Source organism: Rana temporaria, chromosome 2 (genome assembly GCF_905171775.1).
Source record: "Rana temporaria chromosome 2, aRanTem1.1, whole genome shotgun sequence".
NCBI classification, from domain to species: Eukaryota; Metazoa; Chordata; class Amphibia; order Anura; family Ranidae; genus Rana; species Rana temporaria.
Window position 1 is genome coordinate 449,034,128 of NC_053490.1, and position 18,967 is coordinate 449,053,094.

Genomic DNA, 18,967 nt, shown 5'->3' on the forward strand with positions numbered 1-18,967 from the left:
CATGCTGAGGAGCTATGCCCATGCTGGTCGGTCAATTAACTTGGCCGAGGACACCCTGAAGAAAACCACACAAAGATAACAGCAGAAGATTTTCAGCTTGGGTGTGTTCCATTGGGGGACATTCCTTAGCTTTTTTTTGAGACACAACAAGATCTCGCCAAAGTAGAGGAAGTTGTTGACAGTTGTCACTGGAACAAGTATACCAACTGGAAGATTACTCCTCTATTTCTGATCTAGTGACAGCTCAAAATTTTAGATTTATCTGCACTTTCAGTCCTCCTGATGACAATGGTCACCAGGACACATTGAGAGGGTGAAGCTCCACATAGGAGACACAGACCGTAATAAAAATGTTATCTATTTAATACAAAAGTTTTAAAGAGAATGGAATGGAAAATACCTCTAAAATGTGCACAGTTCATTACTTTCCATCTAACCATGTGCCATCCTTGTGCTGCATAGAGTGTTGGATCACACAGGAGTTCTTCTCCTGCCCTCTTTTCTCTGCCAAGCACACCTCTTCCTCTTTATTCTTTCCTTCCATGCTCGCTGCCAGCCAAGGTCTGCAGATGGCTATTCTATACTCCCGCCCCCCCCCCAGCACTAATCTCTTCTTCATACTTCAGAGAATTTTTAGAGGCGCATAACTTTGTAGGCAGCATCTGTTGCCATTTACAGTATTTGTCTTGCAAGTCACATTGTTGTTGATAAAGCACAGTTCTCTGTACCTTCTACTGCTCGAAAACCAATTCCAAGTGTTATTTCCACATACCTGGCAGATTTTCTTAATGTTCTTGCCTCTGTTACCCCTTCTAGGATGTACAATGCCTTGAAAAAGTATTCACATCCCTTGAAATTTTGCACATTTTGTCATGTTACAACTAAAAACTAAAATACATTTTATTGGGATTTTATGTGATAGACCAACACAAAGTGGCACATAATTGTGAACTGGAAGGACAATTATAAATGGTTTTCAATTCTTTTTACAAATAAATATCTAAAAAGTGTGGGGTGCATTTGTATTCAGCCTCCTTTAGAGGTGGTTCACACTGGGGCGACCTGGGATCCGACTTCAAGTCGCCCCAAGTTGCCCCAAGTCGCGCAGTCGAGAAAATGAATGGAAGTGAATGGGAGCCGTCTTAATGTACGCTACTGAAGTCGCTCTGACTTCAGAAAAGGTTCCTGTACTACTTCAGTCCGACTTCTAGGCAACTTGTACCCATTGATTTCAATGGAAGTCGCCTCAGAAGTCAGATCACTGTCTCAACTGAAGCAACAATACAGGAAGATAACATACATTTCTCAGGCAAACCCCTCCCTCCCCCTCCCCCCTCCCTCCCACAGAGCTGATTGTTGTTTGATTAGCCACTGAAAGCCTCCTGTCCTGAAGGCGACTTGAAGTTGCCTTGTACTGTCCTGGAGGCAACTTGAAGTTGCCTTGTAAGTTGCCTGATGATTCATACTCAAGTCGTGTCCAAGTTGCCTCCCAAAGTCGTGCTAGAAGTCGTGTTGCCCCTGTGTGAATGGGCTCTTACCCCTAACTAAAATCTAGTGGAACAAATTGCCTTCAAAAGTCACCTAATTAGTAGAGTCCACCTGTGTGTAATTCAATCTCAGTATAAATACAGCTGTTCTGTGAAGCCCCCTGAGATTTGTTAGAGAACCTTGGTGAACAAACAGCATCATGAAGCATCATGAAGGCCAAAGAACACACCAGACAGGTCAGGGACAAAGTTGTGGAGAAGTTTAAAGCAGTGTTAGGTTAGAAAAAAATATCCCAAGCTTTGAACATCTCACTTAACACTGTTCAATATATCATCTGAAATGGGAAAGAGTATGGCACAACTGCAAACCTGAAAACCTACCAAGACATCCACCTAAAATGACAGGCCAGACAAGGAGAGCATTATTCAGAGATGCAGCCAAAAGGCCCATGGTAACTCTGGAGGAGCTGCAGAAATCCACAGCTCAGGTGGAAGAATCTGCCCAAAGGACAATTATTAGTTGTGCACTCCACAAATCTGGCCTTAATGGAAGAATGGCAAGAAGAAAGCCATTGTTCAAAGAAAGCCATAAGATATCCCGTTTGCAGTTTGCAGGAAGCCATGTGGGAGACACAGCAAACATGTGGAAGAAGGTGCTCTGCTCTGATGAAACCAAAATTTAACTTTTTGGCCTAAAAGCAAAACACTGTGTGGTGGAAAACTAACATTGCACATCACCCTGAACACACAATCCCCACCGTGAAACATGGTGGTGGCAGCATCATGTTGTGGGGATGCTTTTATTCAGCAGGGACATGCAAGCTGGTCAGAGTTGATGGGAAAATGGATGGAGCCAAATAAAGGGCAATCTTAGAAGAAAACCTGTTAGAGTCTGCAAAAGACTTGAGACTAGGACGGAGGTTCACTTTCCAGCCGGGACAACAACCTTAAACATACAGCCAGAGCTACAATAGAATGGTTTAAATGAAAACATATTCATGTGTTAAAATGGCCTAATCAACTCCAGACCTAAATCCAATTTAAAATCTGTGGCAAGACTTGAAAATTGCTGTTTACAGACACTCTTCATCCAATTTGACAGAGCTAAAAGAATGGGCAAAAATGTTACTCTCTAGATGTGCAAAGCTGGAAGAAACATCCCCAAAAAGACTTGCAGCTGTAATTGCAGCGAAAGGTGGTTCTACAAAGTATTGACTCAGGGGGGCTGAATATAAATGCATGCCACACTTTTCACATATTTATTTGTAAAAAGGTTTTGAAAACCATTTATCATTTTCTTTCCACTTCACAATTATGTGCCACTTTGTGTTGGTCTATCACATAAAATCCCAATAAAATACATTTATGTTTTTGGTTGTAACATGACAAAATGTGGAAAATTTCAATGGGTATGAATACTTTTTCAAGGCACTGTATTCTTCTGCATACTCCAAAGACATGCTGGTAGGTAAATTGGATCTCGTCCAAATTGGCCCAGTATATATGTATATATGTGTGTATGACTGTGTGTCCCTAGTGTGTCATGATCCTACGGGGTAAAAATGACCGCACCAACCAAGCAGATACTGGCTGGAAAAAGCGACCAGAGGCGATTCAGTTTGCATGCGTTGCGCTATACAAGTCATTCATTCATTCATTCATATGATTGTTTTATATATCTTTAAATACAATTTAAAAACCCAATACAATTTTTGTGAAACAAAATGAGAGAATCCCCGATTGCCACCAGGATCACCAAGACTGGTGTCCCCATTGGAAGGTGTTTCCACTAATCCTGTTCTGTGACAGATGATAATGGTAAACAAGACAAATGCTGGGGAGGGGGGGTGCTTTTAGCTGTTTTTTATAGATTTTTTGTTACACTGTGGTGCCTCAGCTTGGCACCACAAATACAAATACTTTTGCAGGGTGTGACTGCCAGCTGGACTACGAACAAATATGAAAAATTACCTCATGTCTTTCACACCTACATTGCTACCATCCAATCAAGACTATAGATGGTTCCTCCATTCACACACATGGGATAGATGGAGGAATTCTCTCTGCCAGGCCAGGAAATCACCGCTGTTGTAATAGGCTGATCAGTGGCTGCAGTCAATGATCAACAAAAGGTTTTCAGCTTGTCCGTTTGTCAGACGTTAATCTAACAATTTACTTCTGTTGAAAGGGGACATCCACACAGGTCCCTGCTGCTCAAGAAGCCAAATTTGGATCTGTCTATGGCCAGCTTAACAGCTTTAGATTCTATAAATCCAAATAGGAGGTCCCTGGATTGCCAGTAGTAAGTTTGGAAGTGAAGCGAATGGTAAACATATGGCTGAGAGTCCTGTTCAATTTCTATAGACCAGCAACCAGAGGAGGCTATTAACCACTTACCCCCCGGACCATATTGCTGCCCAAAGACCAGAGTACTTTTTGCGATTCGGGACTGCGTCGCTTTAACAGACAATTGCGCGGTCGTGCGACGTGGCTCACAAACAAAATTGGCGTCCTTTTTTTCCCACAAATAGAGCTTTCTTTTGGTGGTATTTGATCACCTCTGCGGTTTTTAGTTTTTGCGCTATAAACAAAAATAGAGCGACAATTTTGAAAAAAATGAATATTTTTTACATTTTGCTTTAATAAATATCCCCCAAAAATATATAAAAAAACATTTTTTTTCCTCAGTTTAGGCCGATACGTTTTCTTCTACATATTTTTCGTAAAAAAAAATCGCAATAAGCGTTTATTGATTGGTTTGCGCAAAAGTTATAGCGTTTACAAAATAGGGGGTATTTTTATGTCATTTTTATTATATTTTTTTTACTAGTAATGGCCGCGATCAGCGATTTTTTTTCGGTACTGCGACATTATGGCGGACACTTCGGACACTTTTGACACATTTTTGGGACCATTGGCATTTTTATAGCGATCAGTGCTATAAAAATGCATTGGATTACTATAAAAATGCCACTGGCAGTGAAGGGGTTAACACTAGGGGGCGGGGAAGGGGTTAAGTATGCCTGGGTGTGTTCTTACTGTGGGGGGGGGTGGCCTCACTAGAGGAAACACTGATCCTCGGTTCATACATTGTATGAACCGAAGATCAGCATTTCCCCTGCTGACAGGACCGGGAGCTGTGTGTTTACACACACAGCTCCCGGTCCCCGCTCTGTACCGAGCGATCGCGTGTGCCCGGCGGGAGTCGGGGGCGAGCGGGGGGCGCGCGCGCGCCCCTCTAGTGGAGGCTGGGAGAGAGCCCAGCTGAGCCAACTTGTCGACGTATAACGGCGGTGGCCGGTCGGCAAGTGGTTAAAGAGGAGTTCCGCTCCCCCCAAAGAATAATTAAAAGTCACAAGCTACAAATACTGTAGCTGCTGACTTTTTAAATTAGGACATTTACCTGTCCAGGAATCCAGTGTTGTCCTCACCCGAGCTGACTTTTCAATTGGCTATCGGGTGCTGCTGCCGCCATCTCTGCTAAGGGAATCCGGCCTTACGGCTTCACAGCCGTTTTCCAACTGCGCATGTGCAAAGTGTGCTACACACTGTGAATGGACTGGCTGTTGGGGAAGGAGGGGGGGCCAACTTCTGACTGAACTCAGCCGGAAGTGGGAGCAGGTACCTGTCAAAATCCGGTACCCACTCCCCCCCACCCCCAAAAGGTGGCAAATGTGGCAGCAGGGGGGGCAAACAAAGTTTGCCCTTTTGGATGGAGCTCTGCTTTAATCTATGAGGGAGAAATCTACATAAGGAAAACCTGCTCTCATTACTTTTTTTCAACCCTCACCTGCACAAGCCCTGATGAAAGCTCTTGGTTAAACTCCCAAGACAGCTGGCTATTGCTTTTACTCTTTTGATGAATAAAAATTGACTTTCAATCTCAGTCACACATTCTGGGCATTAGCTTCATCACACTTACAACCAAGAAGAAGAAAACACCCCAAAGGGTTGTACTAAACTCTTAAATGTTAGTTACATTTTATAATAAAAGTATCATGGACAATACACAGTTAATATAAATAAAAACTGTGCCAATGCAGGAAACCAGCAACCAAGGTTAGCACCAGAATCACAAAGAATAAAGTCTTTAAATCCCAAACCTAACTGAGTAGTAGGGATAAAAATATAAAGTCCCAAATGTGTAGAGTGAATCACATCCGAGCCCACAGACAGGATAAAACAGCACCACCGTGATTAAGACTTCTGTGAAGAAACCACCACCTTATGGAAAGCCGATTACCGGAACAACAAGATTCATAAGTATTAAGCATAAACTCCATCCAAGGGTTAGGACACCGGATTGCAGTGATTCCAACGGGCAGCTATCCGAAGGTAAGCTCATTTGCTCATAGAAAAAAGGTCCCAGTTCATAGGTATAGAAGAAAACGGACCATAGTGTAATTCCATATTTTTTTTAATAAAAAACAAAGAAGAATCGTACTTACAAACATGTAGAGTTTAAAAGCATGTTGTTTTGGTAACATCCATTCAAGACATTGTCTACTTTGCTAGAACATGTATCCATATTGTTTTATATTGTTACTACTCCCTGTAGTATCTGTCACTGGTTGTTGCCACCTTTAACACAGAAATCCAGAGAGTGCCCCACCAACATGGAGGGTCAGCAATTGTCCCACACTTTAGAAAATATTTTTGAATGATATGGTGAAAGATTCCTAGTACGATCAGTGTGATTTTAGTATGTGAAGAGATCATGATGGTTACAAGCAGCAATTTCTATATTTATTCCTGGCTGAAAAGTCAACACGCATCAAGCATACCATTATTGTCAGCCTAAAAGTATGTGAACCTATAATACATCTTACTACAATTTCCATATTGTTTTCTATGTAATGACAAAATTGTTTCTTTATAGATTATCATAAGCTTTTGCTATGCCAGTCGTCTCACTGTTCCTATATGCATCAGTCGTCCTCATTCAAAAGATGTAATCCCTTTACTGCATAAACATTATTTTAATGCGCACCAGGAAACTCTTTGAAATCCTGCTTCGAGAAGTTTGAGAAAAACTTAGCATTCAGTCAATGCTGCCGATATGTATGCCTTGCCAATGAATTTGAAAGTTAAAGCGGAATTGCAGGTGAGCAGCTAAATACACAACTAAAATAAATATATATGAACTGTTTTAGATGCCAAAGCATTTGTATTTCTGCACAGTAACAAGAGGGGATTATTGTTCAAGGTTCCTCATTTGCCATACAGGAGGAGGAAAGGTAGAATCTGAGGGGCAGATCCTAAAAGAAATTACGCCGGCGTATCTCTTGATACGCCGCGTAATTTCAAATTTTGCGCGTCGTATCTTTGTTTTGTATCCACAAAACAAGATACGACGGCATCTGGGTTAGATCCGACAGGCGTACGCCTTACGTTCACGTCAAAACCAATGACGTCCTTGCGACGTCATTTAGCGCAATGCACGGTGGGAAATTTTAGGGACGGCGCATGCGCAGTTCTTTCAGCGCAGGGACGCGCTTAATTTAAATGAAACACGCCCCCTTCCTGCCGCATTTGAATTCCGCGCCCTTACGCCGCGAAAGATACACTACGCCGCCGTAGCTTACGGCGCAAATTCGTTGAGTTTTCAAACCAATTCAAAGTAAGTTACAGCGGCGTAGCGTATCTTACATACACTGCGCCCGGCGCACATGTATGTGGATCTTCCCCATACTTTATGGTAGAACCTGATCTGGTTGTTGGTCGGCAGCATCTTTCCATTTCTGCCTTGTTTCCCAGAATTCTGTAAAGCATATTTCAGGCTAAAACTCTTTTTTTTTTTCAATTTTGATTTGAGTAGGGAAAAGGGTGGATAAAAAACAAGGATTTTTTTTTTCTTTTTTTTCAAAATCCGATTTTTTGATTTAAATCAGGTTGTTTTGATTTAAATCATTTTACATTTTCTTTTTAATTAAGTTTATTTTAATAAATTGCTTTTGGAGTAAAAATCTATTTAAAGATAGTTTTCTATTTAACCACTTCCCGACGGACGTACGAATATGTGCGGCCGCAGGGTGGTTCTAAATCTCTAACAGGACGCATATATGCGTCCTCCGCTCTTCCAGGCCACTAGAGGGCGCATTCCTGAGATACCGATGCGCGTGCCTGGCGGCCGCGATGTCCGCCAGGCACTCGCGATCGGCGGGTACAGGGACAAGACGTGGAGCTCTGTATGTAAACACAGAGCTCCACGTCCTGTCAGGGAGAGAGGAGACCGATCTGTGTCTCTTGTACAGAGGAACACAGCATCGGTCACCTCCCCCAGTCACCCCCCTCCCCCCACAGTTAGAACACACCCAGGGAATACATTTAACCCCTTCCATGCCCCCCTAGTGTTAACCCCTTCACTGCCAGTCACATTTATACAGTAATCGGTGCATTTTTATAGCACTGATCGCAGTATAAATGTGAATGGCGCCAAAAATGTGTCAAAAGTGTCCGATGTGTCCGCCATAACGTCGCAGTCCCAATAAAAATCGCAGATCGCCGCCATTACTAGTAAAAAAAATTAATAATAAAAATGAATAATAATTCTGTCCCCTATTTTGTAAGCGCTATAACTTTTGCGCAAACCAGTCGCTTATTGCGATTTTTTTTTTTTTACCAAAAATATGTAGAAGAATTCGTATCGGCCTAAACTGAGAAAAAAAATGATAATTTTTTTTTAAAAATGGGATAATTATTATAGTAACAAGTAAAAAATATTGACTTTTTTTCAAAATTGTCGCTCTTTTTTTGTTTATGGCGCAAAAAATAAAAACCGCAGAGGTGATCAAATACCACCAAAAGAAAGCTCTATTTGTGGGGAAAAAAGGACGCCAATTTTGTTTGGGAGCCACATCGCACGACCGCGCAATTGTCAGTTAAAGCGACGCAGGGCCAGAAGCTGAAATTTCACCTGGTCAGGAAGGGGTATATGTGCCCGGTAAGGAAGTGGTTAACATACTTTAATAATTTAGTTTATTCAGCATGAAATGGAGCTCAGTTATGCAGCATGAGGCTTTATATTCTGCAATATTTAAATTTTTGGTAAACTCTTTAAATGAATCCAAGAGCTGAGATAACAAGCACTGCATTGATGCATTCACACAATATCACAGTAACCATGAGATAAAACAAAGTTCAGGAATATTCCTTTATCCTATTGTTTTGCAAATGTATGTACACTACAAACTGTACGATTGAATCGGTTCTGATATTGCTGTTTTACTAACCTGACAGCTTATTATTCTAAATAGAAAAACCTTCATTTTGTTTGCAAATATTAAAGATTCTAACTAGCAGCAAGAATTAGTCCTTACATTTAAAGAGCATTTCAGATCCATCATGGCAGCGCCTGTAACGGGCAACCACTCACCTGCTGCCACCACGTCCCTCACATTGTTGTGTCACTGCCACATCACCAGCCGTCCCATTAAAATGAATGGGACTGTTGGTGAGTCAACAGCGGGTCAGAGGAAGAGCCGCTGCGGGACAGAGATGACAGTTGGTCTTTAAAAATTATGATTTCAATCAAGTTGATTTAAATTAAGACTATTTACTAGTGATTTAAATCGACTTGACAAATCTACCCTAGTGGGGAATGGTTAAAACCCCTGTCCTATCATTTGGAAGATATTACATCATTTCTTTACCAGAGACACAACAAGAAGTTAGAGGACATTTATTGATGTGATGTAAACTCCCCTCTTACTTAGACAGTTGTCCCCTGAATAATCTTTCCCATTGGAAATATCCCCTTCATTCTTTGATTACAACTCACACATTTGGATTTTTCCTCATTTCCTGAGACAATGATCACCAGGACAAACAGAGAGGGGAATTGTCCCTAGCTGGGTCCCAAGCAGCATTTAACCGCCTATTAATAGATACAAAGCTAAAAAAGAAAACAAATGGACATCTATACATATAAAACATTTGCTTTTGTAATACATGTACAGTAGTTCTTATATTGTTAGCACCATCTAGTGGCCATAATGCTGTTTTTCCTAATTAGGGTAATTCAGGAAATAAAATGCATTATGGCCACTAGATGGTGCTTACAATATAGGAACTACATGTATTACAGAAAATTCTGAGATTTTTCATTCTGACTGTGGATGCTCGTCACATTCGTACACACATGAACACTTTATACATAGACTCCTTTAAATGCAGAGATGCTTGTTTAGCAAAATGGTGTTGAACGCGTTGTGTATTCTTTCTGAACACCAATTGCTCCCTTGGGAAAAGGCAGCATCCCTGCTGGAGTAAAGAAAGGTCCTTTGAAAACGAAAGCAGCAGTGCACCGATGGCTGCTTTGGGGCTGCATGCATTCCTCTCCCAAAACATTTATGGGAGGAACACGTTTTTTTTGTATTCACCTTGAAATCCTTTTCCTGTGATCTTTGGAGGACATACAGTACCTCTGTTTAAGCCTCGATTCACACCTGAGCATTTTGTAGTGTTTTCCTAAACCCCACTATGCTCAACATGCAGAATCTCATTGTTTTAAATAGTGTCAGTTCGCATTTTAATGCTCGACCATTTGTACGCTCTATGCCATGTGCTCAAAGAAGGACGGACATGAGCTATGTTTTATATATTTTTTGAGTGTAAACATGCTTTTGGGCTCTATAGACTTTAATGGGAGTGCCTGTAAATGAGCACACATGCTTTCTCTCACCTGAAGAACTCCTCTAGAACTGCTCTCCCCCCATTGACCAGCCCAGGAAACAAATGTCTGAAGCTTGATACATGTGCAAAAGTTGCAAAAATGTTTGCAGAAAGCTTGTAAAATGGTTTTAAAAATGCAAAAAAAAAACACTTCAAAATAATCAGGAATACTTTCTTTTCAGGTTTTGCACAGATGTGAGTCCAGGCTAAGATCATTACCACTTGGCATAGTGCTGTGGTGGACGTGCTTAAATTAAAATTTTATTTTACTTAGTGTTAGAATCACTTAAATGTTGCTTTTCTTATATATTGTTTTATATTCCTTTATTTCTTGATCGATATATAATATAATACATGTGTATGTGAGTGTATTAGAAAATAGTTTTCCTTGATAAGATTTGTCAGATATGTTTTTTAAAATATATTTCAACTTCGATGGACATACAAAAGGACTTTTATCAAGAGCAGATGCTGTCATCCTCCATTTTCCCCTCATGTTACAACTGTGTTCAAGCCTCCCCCTCCCCCTCCTTCTCACTCGGACCTCTTGGAAAGGAGCTGAATGAACTTGTTTACACTGGATGATGTGGGCAGCATGCCCAAACATTTCTTTCCCTTTGCTCCTGGACTTTGGAATGTGTGTGTCATATGCTACAGACGTCACAAGGGGGTGGGTGAGGAGGAGGGTAGAGTGGGTGGATCTGTATGATGTGAACCAATCAATGTATGCTTTGTGATTTCATATGGCTAAAAAAACTAAAGTGAGGAGGGCTTCCTCTTGCTGTTGGGACTGAAGCTGAGAGAGGTGAGCATGTGGAATCTTTTTTGTCTGTAGATTGCACATATTTCACCATAGTAATTTGAATCAGACGGCAGAGATGGGTTAGCCCTGAGATTGTCAGGATATCAATTAATTAGTCCACATCAGTGCCACCTGCAGGAGTAGGATGCAAGGTTGAACTTTGGCAAAAGACAGCTCAGGGACGGCCCCTGCTGGTGGCCCAAACTACCCACACCTGCAAACAAGCTCAGCTTATAACATAGCAAACAATAACTATTTACATTCACAGACAGCAGAGGAATTAAAGGGCAGGTGCTGTGTTCTTCACTGAACACAGAAAAAATGATTTTGTGGTGAGTAACAGCTCTGGTTAACCACTTCTGCCCCGGAAGAATTTACCCCCTTCCTGACCAGAGCATTTTTGCATTTTGGCACTGCGCCGCTTTAGCTGAGAAATGCATTTTGTGACGTTGTACCCAAACAAAATGGATGTCCTTTTTTCCCACAAATATAAGTTTCTTTTGGTGGTATTTGATCACCTCTGCTTTTTTTTTGCGCTATAAACAAAAAAAGAGTGAACATTTTGAAAAAAAAACTATAATAAATATCCAGAAAAAAAATATATATAAAAAAAATGTCTTCCACAATTAAGGCTGATATGTATTTTTCTACATATTTTTGGTTAAAATAAATCACAATAAGCCTATATTGATTGGTTTGCGAAGTTATAGCATCTACAAAATAGGGGATAGATTTATGGCATTTTTATTATTATTTGTTATTACTAGTAATGGTGGCAATCTGCGATTTTTATCGGGACTGTGACATTATGGCGGACACATCGGACACTTTTGACACTATTTTGGGACTATTAATAGCCACTAATTACTGTATAAATGTCACTGGCAGGGAAGGGGTTAAGTGTGTCCTAGGGAGTGATTCTAACTGTAGGGGGGATGGGTTACCACTGAAATGACAGTGATCACTGCTCCCGATGACAGGGAGCAGAAAATCCCTGTCATTACACTAGGCAGAACAGGGAAATGCCTTGTTTACATCGGCATCTCCTCGTTCTGCCTCTCGGCCTCACGTTCGCGGGTCCACCGGGGGAACATCGAGTTCGCGGGACCCGCGGCCACACTCCTGCAGTGGGCAGCAAATTCAAAAGGACGTACCTGTACGCCCATTTGCCTGAATGTGCCATTCTGCTGACGTATATGTGTGTGAGGCGGTCAGAAAGTGGTTAAGATCATTACCACTGGGATGTCTGAAAGCAGTGCCACAAACAGGTGAGCAAAAACAACAACAAAAAATAGAAAAAAAAATAAAACCAGAACAATCAGCTAAAAAAACTAAATAAAAAAAACTAAGCACGTGTCCAAGGTCTGCAGTGTCACAGAAGCTATTAGGCCTCTTACACACGGACGGACTGTCCGATGAAAACGGTCCGCCGGACCGTTTTCATCGTACATGTCCGCTGCCGGATTTTGGTCTGATGGTTGTACACACCATCAAACCAAAATCCCTGCGTACAGGATACGCGGTGACGTGGCCGTGCCGTTGCCACGACGATGACGCGGCGACGTGCGCGACCCTGGAAGGTCAATGCTTCCACGCATGCGTGGAATCACTTAGACGCATGCGAGGGCTTTCGGCCGAGCGGACATGTCCGGTGAGTCGTACAGACGACCGAACATGTCCGACGGACAGGCTTCCAGCGGACATGTTTCTTAGCATGCTAAGAAACATTTGTCCTCTGGAAACCTGACCGATCCGCCGGAAAATTGTCCGGTCAGATGTACAGACGACCGAACATGTCCGCTGAAACTGGTCTGCGGACCAGTTTCAGCAGACATGTTCGGTCGTGTGTACGAGGCCTTGCAGTTATTTTGAGCAGACTTTATGGTTGCCAGCCAAAGCCTACAGGTGTGCCAATCACACTACACTGTATTTTGCAAAAAAAAAGCACAGTGCATTGTAAAATATTGGGGTCCCTTGTCTGCATGGGCTGATTTACACATAAGGTGGTCTACATAGGCATGCACACAGGGTGTGCCAGGTGTGCCCAGGCACACCCTGATCACCCTGTGCAGCATAGATTCCCCCTACTGCCCTGGCTTCCCCCCACAGTGCTTCCGACTTCCCTCCTCTCCTGCCAGCTGTTGCTGAGGGGAGGTATTAGGATGAGTGGGGGAAGGGGGCGGAAAATGTGTAATTTACCGGTCCCTTTCCTTTGTGAATGAACACCATGGGTGATCGGTAGTGTATGGTTGAGCTTTGAGGTGCACACCCTAATGTAATAGGCTGCTCACACCTATGGTGGTCTATACCTTCAAGTATGTATAAATCTTTGTATTATACAGTACTGTACATTTGTTTCACTCTCATCCTGCACATTCAATTGTTCAAAAATATATTTCTACAAATGGCAAAAAAAAAAAAAAGAAAGCAAACTTCACAGGGTGAAAAAAAAAAATTCTTAAAGATCCATGGCTGTGGCATTAATATAGACGTGACCTTCAAATGTTAACACTAATTACTTCTTTATTTAGCAGTGGAGTAATGGCTGTCCAATACTGGAAGTTTAATATTGGAATTACAGGAGTACTTCATAAATCACAATTAAATGGAAGTTTTGTTTTTTTCTTAGATGTTCTTGAAAGATTTACGATAGAAGAAGCATTTAGGCTGTCACTGCTAACATAAAAAATAGTAAAACCAATTTCCAAACGTCGAAGAATGAATTCTAACATAAATGTTGTATTGTTGTATGTGTAACGCATGGGCATTATGGGTGGGAGGTAAACAATAACATAGCCAGGATCTTTTGGCAGCTGAGATCAAAATATGGATTTTACCCATAATCCACCAGCTTTACTCATCCAGGATTATCAAAGAGTTGAAGGATAAAGAGAGAACCATGAAGTGTACTTAGTGATATGGTATAGCGAAGAAGTCTTTTCAGCGTCAAATATTCTCTTATCTCATGGAAGTGTGGAATGGAATGGTAGAAAATGACGAGTGTGCAGAGTTATTTTCTTTCACAATGGACAAGGACCTTGGTAAAATCATGATATTGTTCCTTTTTTAGTTCCTAGAAACAATTATTTTCAAACAGAATTACCAGTAGCACGCCATTCATCCCCATTTATTAATACTGTATATGCAATCCTTTGCTATAATACATTGTATTGTTAACAAATTATATTTCTAACAATGTACTTTTATTTTATTGTGCAATCAATAAACCTTTTTGACAAGGAAAAAATTATATTTCTATCCCAGTTCTATCCCAGTATCACTAACTAGTTGTACTGTATTTTTACAATTTCCTAGTATTAGTGAAGTTTCTGCTATGCAAAATTATTACCTGTCAACATCATATCACAAATCTAGTAGTGCTCATCATCATCACGTCCCAAATCCAGAACCTGACATTATCACAAATCCAGTACCTGACATAAAGTCCCAAAGCCAAGTACTTGGTATCATCAAGTCCCAAATCCGGTACCTGACATCATCAAGTCCCAAATCCAGTACCTGACATCATCAAGTTCCAAATCCAGTATCTGACATCATCAAGTCCCAAATCCATTACCTGACATCAAGTCCCAAATCCATTACCTGACATCAAGTCCCAAATCCATTACCTCACATCATCAAGTCCCAAATCCATTACCTGACATCAAGTCCCAAATCCAGTACCTGACATAATCAAGTCCCAAATCCAGTACCTGACATCATCAAGTCCCAAATCTGGTACCTGACATCATCAAGTCCCAAATCCAGTATCTGACATCATCAAGTCCCATATCCAATACCTGATATTACAAATCCAGTACCTGACATAATCAAGTCCCAAATCCAATACCTGACATCATCAAGTCCCAAATCCAGTACCTGACATCATCAATTCCCATTTCAGTACCTGACATCATCAAGTCCCAAATTCAATAACTGACATCGTCAAGTCCCATATCCAATACCTGATATTACAAATCCAGTACCTGATATCAAATATCCAGTTCTTGACATAATCACAAATCCTGTACCTGATATCAGGGCCGGGGTGGGCAGGAGGAGAAGCTGCCCTGGGCACTGTAGCATGATGTGTGGGAAAGGGGCACCACAAGGAGACGGGGGTGGGGAGGGATTTGGGGGGGCAGAAGGAAGTAAGAATTGTTCTAGGAGGAATGATTGGAGGATATTTTTGCTAGGAGGGGGGTGGGGGATTTGTGCTGGGAGGGGGGATTGGGAGTGGGGAGGAGGGGATGTGTACCTGGAGGTGAGATTTGAGGGGTAGAGGATTTGTGCTATGCTAAGAGGAGTGATTTTTTTTTGGGGGGGGGGATTTTAGGAGAGAGACTTTTTGAGCTCGTAGGGGCAATTTAACACATAATGCTCATACATCTTGGGGGGGGGGGCTCAGTTTCGCATGTTTGCCCTTGCCTCTAGATGGATTTGTCTCAGCACTGCCTGATATAAGTAATCCAGCACCTGACATCATCCTAAATCCAGTACCTGACAGCATTAAGTCCCAAATCTAGTACCTGATATCACAAATCACAAATAGCAAATGTGAAATCCTGCGTGAAAATGGGCAAATCTGCCACAGAGGCATTTGACATGTGTGACTGTTCCCCAAAAATCATCATGCACAAGTTGCGGGGGTTGAGCTCGTTGAAGGTCTTACTGATCGCTTGTCATCTTCCAGTGATGTTGTTCCACTCTTGACGCACGCATGCCACTCAAAACTGCTCAAACGACTAATTGCTGTAAACTTGCTGAAACATGTCAAATGTCTCTGTGGCAGATTTGGCCAGTTTTACACAGAACTTCATGTTTGCTCTTGCTGTCCATGATGAAATAGCAGACGTGGTAATGCACGTGGTCAGAAAAGCACCAGTTGCACAGCTCCCGATGTACACAGGACAATGTCTTTTGGCACACTGACTTATGAAAGTGGGTGCTCCCGGTGACTGTGCATGCAGCCTTGTGCTGCCATCTGTTGGTGCGTTACAAAACTAGTATTGAAACTTTTTGATACCACCTCGTAGATCAGGTTTTTTATTAAGACAGTGAGTCTTACATGTCCTTAAAAAAAATGAATTAGGAAGCCAAATGAGTCAGTTATTTATTGTCCAGTAACCTGACAAATACCATTGCTGCTAAATTTGGTCAGGGCATATAGTCATCAATGACCTATGGTCTCCAAATGGTTAATGCTTACAGATTATTTTATTTAACGTAGTAAAGCTGCTTATTCCTTATCATTCACAAGCAAAAGTCCCAAAGTACCAGAACGCTTTCAGCAATACTCAAGTCCAAATAATCGCCTAAGCACATTTCATGGTGTATGGCTTCCAAACTCTGAAATCAACACATTTTCTAAACCATTGCAGAAAAATATGCAGTATAAGAAGCGCATTGTATGAAGTCGCAAAACAAAAGAAAGAAAGATATCACTAAAAATAAGTGCCACGCTGTTTTGTGCACAAATGTCAAATCTTTTTTGTCTCTTTTGTTCAACATGGATGTTCATCTCTTTGACCATTAATCGCCTTCTTGACAATATAGAAGCAAAATGGTGAGTAATGATAGCAATTTCCAAATGCTCTGAGCACAGATGCTGAATGCAGGCTTATTAAAGAAGTTTACAATGCTGAAATTTGTTATAGAAACTGCTGTATAGAAAAAATATATAATTGGATCAAAAAAAAAAAAAAGAAAGAGGACAAATCCTGAAGTTTAATACATTCGATAAATTAGGTCATTTATAAAGAGACAGAAACAACGGTATTACTAGAAAAAAAACAAATTTATTTTATTACTTTGTTGTTGAGTCATATGTACCAAAAAACACAGACACAGGGTTGAAAAGATTTAAAGAGACACTTTTACTGCAAAGTGCATCCCCTATATACTCACTTTAATTGCTCTGCATTCCATAAGCAGAAGTGGCGGGGAGTGTCACTGGCTGCAGAGGAGCAACAGCTCGGTAAGAGAGCAGGCGGTGTAAAGCCGGGTACATAATAGTGTGTACCCTTTTTAAATATATGGGAGTCGTTTTCAAGCACACTGTCACTTTGACCTGTATGGGCATGGTAACAATGTCTCTTTGTCCTGTTTTCACTAGCGTAACACATTTGTGTGGCCGTAAAAAAGGGTGGGCTTTAACACCCACACGCCCAATATATGCCTCCCAGGGCAGCTGATTTTTCTCTGCATCAGCTGCATGCTCCCAGCACAGAGACTGAGCTGTCAAAGACAGCCCTTGGTCTACATTAACGTTCAGTAGCCAATGGAATCGGCTTGCAATCTTGTGACCACTGTGACAGCCAATCACAGTGGTCACATTAACACTGATCCTTCCCGCCCCCTGGGCATTCAGAACGCTAAGATGGGCATGTAGGCAGGTGCAGTCTACCTTCTCCATAGCAGGTGGAGCCCTTTCACAGCAGCCCTGTTTCTGGAAAGAAAATCACAAGGAATAATGCCGCGTACACACTGTAATTTTTTGTGATGAAATAAAACAACGTTTTTTATCATGAAACAAAACAACGTTTTTCAAACTTCATTTTAAAAAACGACGTTGCCTACACACCATCGTTTTTTCAAAATGCTCTAGCAAAGCGTGGTTACGTTCAGCACGTACGACGACACTCTGTTCAATTCAAGCTTGCGTCATAACTTGCTTCTGAGCATGCGCGGGTTTAACCACTTGAGATCCGCGCTATAGACGAAATACGTCCGCAGCGCGGCTCTCAAGTGCCAAGTGGCCGTTTAAAAACGGCCTTTTATGTGCATTACCCGCGCGCGCCACTGGGTGGCGCGCGGCGGGTAAAAACTGTCCCGACGCATCGCCGAAGAACCGATGCGTGTACCTGGCGGCCGCGATGTCCGCCGGGTACACGCGATCGTCGGTGACACGGCAGGTGACAGCAGGGACGTGGAGCTCTGTGTGTAAACACAGAGCTCCACGTGCTGTCAGAGGAGAGGAGACCGATCTGTGTCTCTTGTACATAGAGACACAGCATCGGTCCCCTCCCCCAGTCACCCCCCTCCCCCCACACAGTTATAACACACCCAGGCTACACAGTTAACCCCTTCCTCACCCCCTAGTGTTAACCCCTTCACTGCCAGTCACATTTATACAGTAATTCGTGCATTTTTATAGCACTGATCGCTGTATAAATGTGAATGGCGCCAAATTTGTGTCAAAAGTGTCCGATACGTCCGCCGCAATATCCCAGTCCCAATAAAAATCGCAGATCGCCGCCATTACTAGTAAAAAAAAAAAATAATAAAAAAAATCATAATTCTGTTCCCCATTTTGTAGGCGCTATAACTTTTGCGCAAACCAGTCGCTTATTGCGATTTTTTTTTTTTTTTTACAAAAATACGTCGAAAAATACGTATCGGCCTTAACTGAGAAAAAAAATAGTTTTTTAAAAAAAAATTGGGATATTTATTATAGCAACAAGTAAAAAAAATATATATTTTTTTTAAATTGTTGCTCTTTTTTTGTTTATAGCGCAAAAAATAAAAACCGCAGAGGTGATCAAATACCACCAAAAGAAAGCTCTATTTGTGGGGAAAAAAGGACGCCAATTTTGTTTGGGAGCCACGTCGCACGACCGCGCAATTGTCAGTTAAAGCGACGCAGTGCCGGACGCTGAGATTTCGCCTGGGAACGAAGGGGGTTTATGTGCCCAGTAAGCAAGTGGTTAAAAACGTTGTTTTAAACTTTGTTTTACCCACATACTATCATTTTAAATGACACAAAAAACAACGTTTTGAAAAACGACCTAAAAAATTAAAGCATGTTCGAATTTTTTTTTTTGATGTTTTCCAGAAGAGATAAAACGACGTTTTCCCCACACACGGTCATTTTAAATGACGTTTTTAAAAATGTCTTTTTTTTTATCACAAAAAACGACCGTGTGTACGCGGCATAAGGTTTTTCTATAGTAACCTGGGTCACAGAGGAAGCTGTCATATTAGATATTGCCGCAACATTTTGGGC

The 18,967-nt window shown here is 41.6% G+C and overlaps 1 protein-coding gene across 1 annotated transcript in view; it reads right to left on the bottom strand.

The window, feature by feature from the left end:
* The window catches only part of PITPNM3 (PITPNM family member 3), a 762,997-nt gene that overhangs the window by 497,999 nt on the left and 246,031 nt on the right, over positions 1 to 18,967 (bottom strand). The gene's annotated exons all lie outside the window — the stretch shown is intronic.